The sequence below is a fragment of the Sinocyclocheilus anshuiensis genome, unplaced genomic scaffold (genome assembly GCF_001515605.1).
Source record: "Sinocyclocheilus anshuiensis isolate Anshui unplaced genomic scaffold, SAMN03320099.WGS_v1.1 scaffold3941, whole genome shotgun sequence".
NCBI classification, from domain to species: domain Eukaryota; kingdom Metazoa; phylum Chordata; class Actinopteri; order Cypriniformes; family Cyprinidae; genus Sinocyclocheilus; species Sinocyclocheilus anshuiensis.
Window position 1 is genome coordinate 21,369 of NW_015547881.1, and position 8,701 is coordinate 30,069.

The window sequence follows — 8,701 nt, forward strand, 5'->3', positions numbered from 1 at the left end:
TATCTGGATACCAAAGCCAGTTTCTTTCTACAAGAAAAAGAAAATGTTCATCTGCATCCAAAAGTATTGTTCAACATCACAGTCATCAGCTGTGTCTGACTTGAAAACAGACACAAGGGGGTGTGATATCATATTACTACTAGAGATTCTAAAGCATACAGAGCTGCTTTATTTACAACCCTTCTGTACCTTTGTCATTTAGTGTTTACCCGGTGAAGAGGCACTTCAATTAGAAGAATGCCAATTTTTTTTTTTTTTTTTGGTGAATAGTTTACTGCTGCGTTTATAAATAACAAAACAGAAGTTGAAAAGAATACATAATTTACTGCACTAGGCATTGATTAAAAAAAAGCATACATTTTGCCACATGCCATACATCAAACTCGTGATGAATGTTTGTGTAGTCGACTCGCATTATCTTGCGAATGGATGGGGATCTATCAGTTGTCACCACACTTACTCCAATGTCGTCATCTAGGATTTTGCTGAGTGCTCTCCTGAAACCAGTCGACTCCTACAGAGCTTGATGATTCTGTAACCTATAATAAAAAGAAATGGCAATTGCAAATGAGACACAGTATTACAAGGTTTGTAAATCTTGGAGAAAAACAACAGTTTTGTGAATATGACCCATAACCTGTTGTCCGTCTACACACAGGTAATTTGTAGTTCATTATTATAAATAAAACATAAAAATATTACATTAAAATTGCATTACCCCAAACATATATCACTATTGTCATGAACACTTACTTGCACCAGCTCAAAGTGTACCACTTTGTCTGTATTGTCATCCATCAAGCTGTATGTGGTGTACTTTGCCGAATATCCAGGACTGCGTTGAGATATAACAGAAACCCAGATTTCAACGTTTATTGTTACTTTAAAGAGAACATAATATCACATAAAAATTCACCATTTACATATAAAATTACCTGTCTGATCTTCCATCTCCAGATAAATGTATTTCCTTTTTTTCTGTGCTTCCTGCCTTCAAATGTTCCAGTAAGGCAGTCTGTTGTTCTTTGAATGCCTCATCAATTGCCGGTATGAGGTAAGAAGACTGTATTGCAAAAAAAGTTGTTTTGTGTGGTACTTGAAGATTAAGCACAGCAGCCCATTCAGAGATGTCTGCATACGTGGACCCCATAAACACAGTACCTGCTGACACTAGAAGGTTGTTTGATGGAATTACATGCACATCAGAACATGAATTCCACTGCCCCTTATGTCCTTGTTCACATTCCCAAAGAACACTGATTAGGCTCCCTGAAGTTTTTATTTTTTTTCTGTGATTAGTGCCACCACAGTCTTGACATCTACTAAATTGTTTCATCAGTGCTGATTCATTAACAATCCATTTCCGTTCTTGCCATGGCTGTTCCTCCTCTTCCTCTGTCGTAGTGGTTGTACTGGAGGCAGATGTGGAACTAGGTGGAACAAAACTAACATTCTTCTTTTCAGATGGTGGATCTAATGAAAGCATGCTGATATTTAGGTCATCAGGCTCGCTTTCACTGGCAGCTGGTTCATCCTACAAGAGAAAAGGAAGGTGTTTTAAATATTTGTGTAAAGACATAAAAATAGTTACAAAAAATGTACATTACAAATAGCTGTATTCAGTTTACAGTTGTTTATACCAACAGCACATTTAGCCATTTTCCAGCTTGCATGTAAAATTCAGAAACACTCTCATACTTACAAACTGCTGGCACCTTACAGCTGGAAGAGCAAAATATGTCCCGGATGTGGAGGGATATGAATGCTTTTCCGACGACTGTGGACTTGTTAGTAGTAACATCATATGCTTGTGTAATTTGTCCTCTTGTCCAGTGTTTTTTTCAACACCAGTTTTCATTGGCTTCTGAGGTGTTGATTGTGGAACATCTTTTAGTCTTGACTCGTGTTCTGCAGGCTGATCTGGTTCCTGTTGGCTTTCCTAAGAATATACAGTATTGCTTGTCATTACAAAGTCAATACTATTTGGAGCTATACTAACTTGAATACACACTGTGTATTATTATTATTACTATTATTATTTTACTTCATCCTTCAAAGTAAACATAGTTTTAGAATGGTTTTACAACAAATCTGTGTCTCTGTAGTAAAACCATGGTTAACCATAGTTTAAACATGGTGCCTGTAGTACAACAGTTGTTATACAAATGGAAGTAAAACACTAAAAAAATTGTATTTGTTACTTTTCGTAAGGACAGCTTTACAAATAAAAAGGACACATACAAAGATCTTGTTCACATACCTCAGTTGGATGTGGAAAAACCATAGGCACAGCTGATGGTTTAAGTCATACATGATGCTCTCCTGGGTCTTATGAAAGCTTATTCGTCGATTTCAGCAACTTCTCACCACCACTATCACCAAATAACTTTGCACGATATACCATCACGGTTCAATGCAGCTTAAAACAAGCTTACCTCTTTCCAGCTGTTTGCAGAAAAAATACATGATACAACATTTGTATTTCAGTGGATGTATACTGTGGTGTTTTTATAGCAAAAAAAAAAATGTAGAGGGTTTAATTTGGCCATCGAACAATTAAATTAAAACTAGTGCAATATTTTTCTCTGTAATTACTGTGCAAATATACACTTGTTCTGTGTTTAAGTCCAACTTGTTCCTCCCTTGTGGATTGAAACAATTACCAGCGTGTTTTATATGTGTAGGCTATAAAAAAGTACACAGCGTATGTATTTGCTTAATTGCTTGCAAATATAAGAGGTCATACATACCCTGCAATATTAGAATAGGTACCCCTTAGTTTCAAAATACTTACAGTAGAAATAATTTGTAATTTTACAGATTATTACGCCTTTATTCTCCAAACTTCGCATATTGTTACCTTATACCTACATGGAGGTACTGAATAGGTAGGTACACTGTAATTACAAAAAAGTTACACTGTAAATTCTGTTTACTTACGCAGTACATTGCGGGTTGTAATCTAAAGCGTTACCAAAACTTCATTTTATTTGTTACTTTTCATGAGGGCAGCTTTACAAATAAAAAGGACACATACAAAGATCTTGTTCACATACCTCAGTTGGATGTGGCAAACTACGCCAGAGTGCGTACACACCTCACGCACCAGATGCCGTGCGCGCACTCAAGGCAGTTGGACATAGTGGTGTATTAGAGGTAAAAAATTATATAAATACTGTTCGGTTTCTCGCACAAACCGATCGTTTCGTGTCTTAGGACATCAATGTGTCGTCACGAGCCGCAGGGTTTAATTTGGATTTGTCTGTGCATGTTTTTTTTTACTCTCATAGATTTTGTTACCATTGCCATGCATTATACGACTGACAGACTGCAACGGTTGGAGTTAAAAATCTTTGTTTGTGTTCTACTGAAGAAACAAAGTCACCTACATCTTGGATGCCCTGGGGGTAAGCAGATAAACATCAAATTTTCATTTTTGGGTGAACTGTCCCTTTAACACAGGGACTTGCTGCCACCAACTGGTGGTTTTATTGTCATTTTTATTTATCCATGACAGGCAAATTTTGTAATTTTTAAAGAAATTCAAACAGTACCATTTTGTGGCTCTTTAATGTGTCGTGACAGATCACTGTAGCGCCTCTGTTCAGTTCCCGATCACGGCGAAGTTCACAGGATTTTGTCTGCAGAATGATAAGAGCACACATTATTTTAACATATTATTTTATTATTTCACATTATTATTTTAACTTAAGCGCTGCAAGCCATGCATACAGCATCGGACATGGACAGATTTTCTGGTACGCAAAACAAGTACTTTAAAGGAATTCCTTAGCGTATTGCTGTTACTGTGGCAGCCAACAACAGCACAGCTTAACCCTCCGCACACGTTTTTATATTTAGTTATATTGAAAAAGTTTCAATTCAGTCAATGTTTTTTACCCTGTGTTAACATGGATTTCTATGGAGACCAGCTGTAGATGTTGGACAAGATGACGGATAGCAGCAGCGGCACATAATATCTGCGTTCTGATTGATCAGATCGCCTGTCAATCATGCTCCCTGCGAATGGTCAATTGTGTAGTTGATCAAACATACAAACATATTAATAGTTCTCCCTATAGAAACGTGGGGTTTGTTTCTATAATATTTTAAAAATAATAATTTATTTATCTACTTTCCACTGCTGGGCTCAAGACTGCAACTTTGCATTTTGCAAAAAAATAAATTCTGCCGGTGTAACCACCATGTTACCCAACTCATAAAAGTGGCCATTTCTGTTGCATATAAGAAACAAATGAGCTGAACAAAGGTGCAACACTCACTCTTCAAAGTTCAAGCTTTATTAATAAAACAGCATGACGTTTCGACCGTCCAAGGCCTTTATCAGATAACAAGAGTAACAATCTCACACAGTTATGTGCAGTCTGATAATCACCAACAGGTGTGCAACTCCACTAATTGTACTGATTGAGAGATAGTTTCCTAATAAGATTAGGGAGAGAAATAAAGAAATACAGAAATATACTGAACAAAATTATAAACGCAACACTTTTGTTTTTGCCCCCATTTTTCATGAGCTGAACTCAAAGATCTAAGACTTTTTCTATGTACACAAAAGGCCTATTTCTCTCAAATATTATTCACAAATCTGTCTAAATCTGTGTTAGTGAGCACTTCTCCTTTGCCGAGATAATCCATCCACCTCACAGGTGTGGCATATCAAGATGCTGATTAGACAGCATGATTATTGCACAGGTGTGCCTTAGGCTGGCCACAATAAAAGGCCACTCTAAAATGTGCAGTTTTATCACACAGCACAATGCCACAGATGTCGCAAGTTTTGAGGGAGCGTGCAATTGGCATGCTGACTGCAGGAATGTCCACCAGAGCTGTTGCCCGTTTTATTGTCTTTTACAGTTTATCTTACAGTTTGCTTACATTTTCATGAAGGAAAGCAGAAGCTTTTTACAAACTGTTCTTGTTCAGGAAGCTGAAGAAGAGGCTGTAACACTTTTAAGAGACACCAAGATATATTTTAAATTTATTCTTCATTGTTATTTTTAAAAAAAGTTATTTTTCTATGATATATTTAGAAAACACAGATGCAAGATATACTATCATGTAGCTTTGTAATTGATCCTTATTTGCTTCTCTTGTAAATAGAAATGAATGCCTGAACCCAGTGAAAGGAGTGAAATTATTTCCTTATGAAATAAATTCTTTGTGAAGCCAAACACTCAGGAACTCTCACAATGCAAATGCCATGCCACAAAACAATGGGCTTTGATCTCCTCGTGAAGCCAAACACTCAGTAACTCTCGCAATGATTTGATCAGATAGGAAGATCTGGAAGAAAGACCATTTGCTCTTCGGTCCCTTCACCCATCCTTCGTTTCAATTTCAAAGTAGTCATTTATATTATGTGAAAGATTTAAAACTTTTGTAGAATTGTGTTGTGCTGAGGAGGGGGTATGTCCCCCTTTAGGGGTCTGTGAGAATGTTTATCTATCTCCAGCCAGGTGTGACCCTGGGTCACAGAACCTAACAAACAAAAGGTATTTTATGTTTTTACAACTGATTTAACAATTTATTTGTTTTTGTTCTGGTAGTATTTAAGAGAAAGTTGCAAATCAGTCTTCGCGATTCTGTAGCCAGAAAGCCCGTAGTATGGAATGTGTCCACACACTCTATACTATGTATTTTCCTGAAGTCAGGTATGCATCCTTTGCTCTTAGATTTATCTTTGAGAATTTGATGTCTTGTATTGATTTGATATCTTTGAATTGATTATGTAATTGGCATGATACAAGTTTACCTGACAAATAATAAATTGTTATATTTGATTTATTCTGAACTTTTCTTGAAATCATTATGACTAGTAAACTGTGAGGAGGCTTTTGTTACCGCAAATCTACGGCCAGGATAGGTCAAACTGAAGGCTCATGAATGGTAGGAGCAGTAGGCACGTCATCGGAGACCTTCTGATTTCTGTCTATCGCCGATGTTAGCAAGTTGTACGGGAAAGGACTAAGTGAATTACACTTTTTGTCATAAGCAAGCAGTAGGCGGCAGGCAAAACAGGTATTAGTCTACCTACACCCTCTGACTAACATCAGACTGGCTAGTTTGCGTGCGTGAGTTTACCGCAAACCCGGGGCGCGTATCTCTGAGCGGCATTGGGTCCCTGATGAACGAATAATTGAAAGTATGGGATTTACAGAATACTCAAATATCTAAATTAATAAACAATCGATATCTGTGATCAGCTTTTGATTAGAAATATTGCCTAAATTTAATGATCACGTGAAATTGGAGTCAGATTGAAAACGGAGCTAGACAAAATTTAAACTAAATCCTGATAAATTCAGAAGCGCAAGTAAAAGACCGAATATGCATTAAACCTTCGACCAGGCCGCTGGATTCCGCTTTTTGGGCTGGTGGGTGGATTCTTACACCAGTAATGAGCCCTGGGGCTAAATTATGAAAGACAGTGATATTGATAAACTCTAATGTTAACTGTTCTGCTTTTGGTGCTGGGGAAATTAAGGAAATAAACAATTTATTATTGGTACATAAATATTATCATGTGATAATATCCAGATATCCGTCTGCGATGCGTTTTCGGTTTTTGCAATCCAGCAGCAAGATCTATTGTACTTTAGGGCTGTGTGATTAATCTAATTTAATTTTTGATTGAGTTTGACTTCCGAGGATTATGAAAGCAAGTTGAGTTAAAGCAATATATTAGAGACAATTTAAGTACCAAATACATGTGTTTCAAATAAATGTTACACCATGCTGCTGCTGTTGTTCTTTCAATAAGCGAATTTAAAGGGTATGCAATAAATGAAATGCCAAACGAACATACAATAATAAACCTTTGTTATTATCTAAAGTAAATCATGACATCATATAAAATATAAAAAGTGTAATAATTTATCCAGTTTAATAAAATAAATGAACACTAATAAAACAAAGTAACAAACTGACTCCAATATTTTTTTCCACATCATGCTAAAGTTTTCAGACGATGAGCCATTCACACTTAAAGGACTGATTATGGAAATAGAATGGTTCTTTTGTATTGCAAACATGATACTTGACTCTGAACTGCTGCTAATCATTATTATTTTGTCTATAATATTCTGACCATTGGTGGCCGTCTCAGACCTAGATTGCCTACACTTTATCATTTCATCTTTGTTGTGTTTAAACGCGCGAGCAGCCACCCACTAACCCAACAGCTGGGTTACACAAAAACTACCCAACACTGGAAAAAGAACCCAACATTGTGACTCAACAGGCATAACTCAGCGATTGAGTTAAAAAAAAATAACCGAGTGTTTTTAGAGTGTAGTTATCATAAAATCGGACTATATTTAGATTCACATAGACATATTATGCTGCTGTAGTAGTTGATGAAGACGAGTAGTGTTTGTTTTTGTATTGCTGATGTTTTATCCATGCAATGAATATTATGAGAAAATATGACAATATAATAGAGTCTTTCCATAGAGCAGTTTAATAGATTTTTGGCATACATCCTGACTCATATAATCAGTTTCTAGCAGCAAACACTCAGAATAAAGTGAGATGATCTGCTGATGATCCTGAATGTCTTGTTGAATGAGTGTTGATCTTCTGAGGATCATCAATATTAACAGAGCTGCTGAAAAGACTCTTTATTTCATGTCAATAGCTCCTGTTTTCTCCTCATTTATTATGCTGATGTCTTCAATTAAATTAGCTTTAAGTGGCAATTTACAGAAGATCTGGTGTCAGTACTGAGGGCATTTGTTGGTTACAAATCTGTAGATGCATTTCTGTGTTTGTTCTTACCATTATTTATATTATTTATAAAAATTTTCTTACCATTATTTATATTTGAAAAAAAAATTACATTATTTAAATTGTGCTGTGAAAACGATCTCAGTAAGTGATATATATATATATATATATATATAATTTTATTTTGGCAGATAGCTCCTTGCATGCTGCAATTCAACTTCAATGAAGCTCCTCCCACAAGAATAGCGTCATCAGTGAAGCTCCTCCCACAGTAATTCAACAATAAATGCTGGAATATCTCCATCAGTTTACAAGTGAAGACGAGCATTAAAGCACCAGGAAGAGCTGAAATCTGCAAAGACTGAGTTTATTAAAGAGGACAGAGAGAAGATGAGAGATCCAGAACCCTGCAGTAGTGTTTGTGTTATTGTTGATGTATTGTTGTGTTATTATTGATGTTTGATCGGCTATTGTGAGAAATAACAGTATTATCTTTCAGTAAAGCATGTTTTATAGGCTTGTCTCTTTTATAATCAGTTTCTAACAGCAAACACTCAGAATAAAGTGAGATGATCTGCTGATGATCCTGAATGTCTTGTTGAATGAGTGTTGATAGTCTGAGGATCATCAATATTAACAGAGCTGCTGAAAAGACTCTTTATTTCATGTCAATAGTTCCTGTTTTCACCTAATTTATTATGCTGTTGTCTTCAGATCTCCTGTAAATTGACATTTAAAGCTCATTTCATTGGTGTCAACAGACTGATGCTATTTGATTAAAAATCTGTACATTTATTTCTGTGTTTATGCTTTCAACTGGTTCCCTTTCATGGGAACTTCAAACTGCGTCCTCTAGGGGTCGCTATGGGGAACGCCTCATCGTGACCCGTGTCTAAAGCATACATTGAAAAAACACCAACTCGTTGGCCGGCGACAGCCATGACGTCACTAC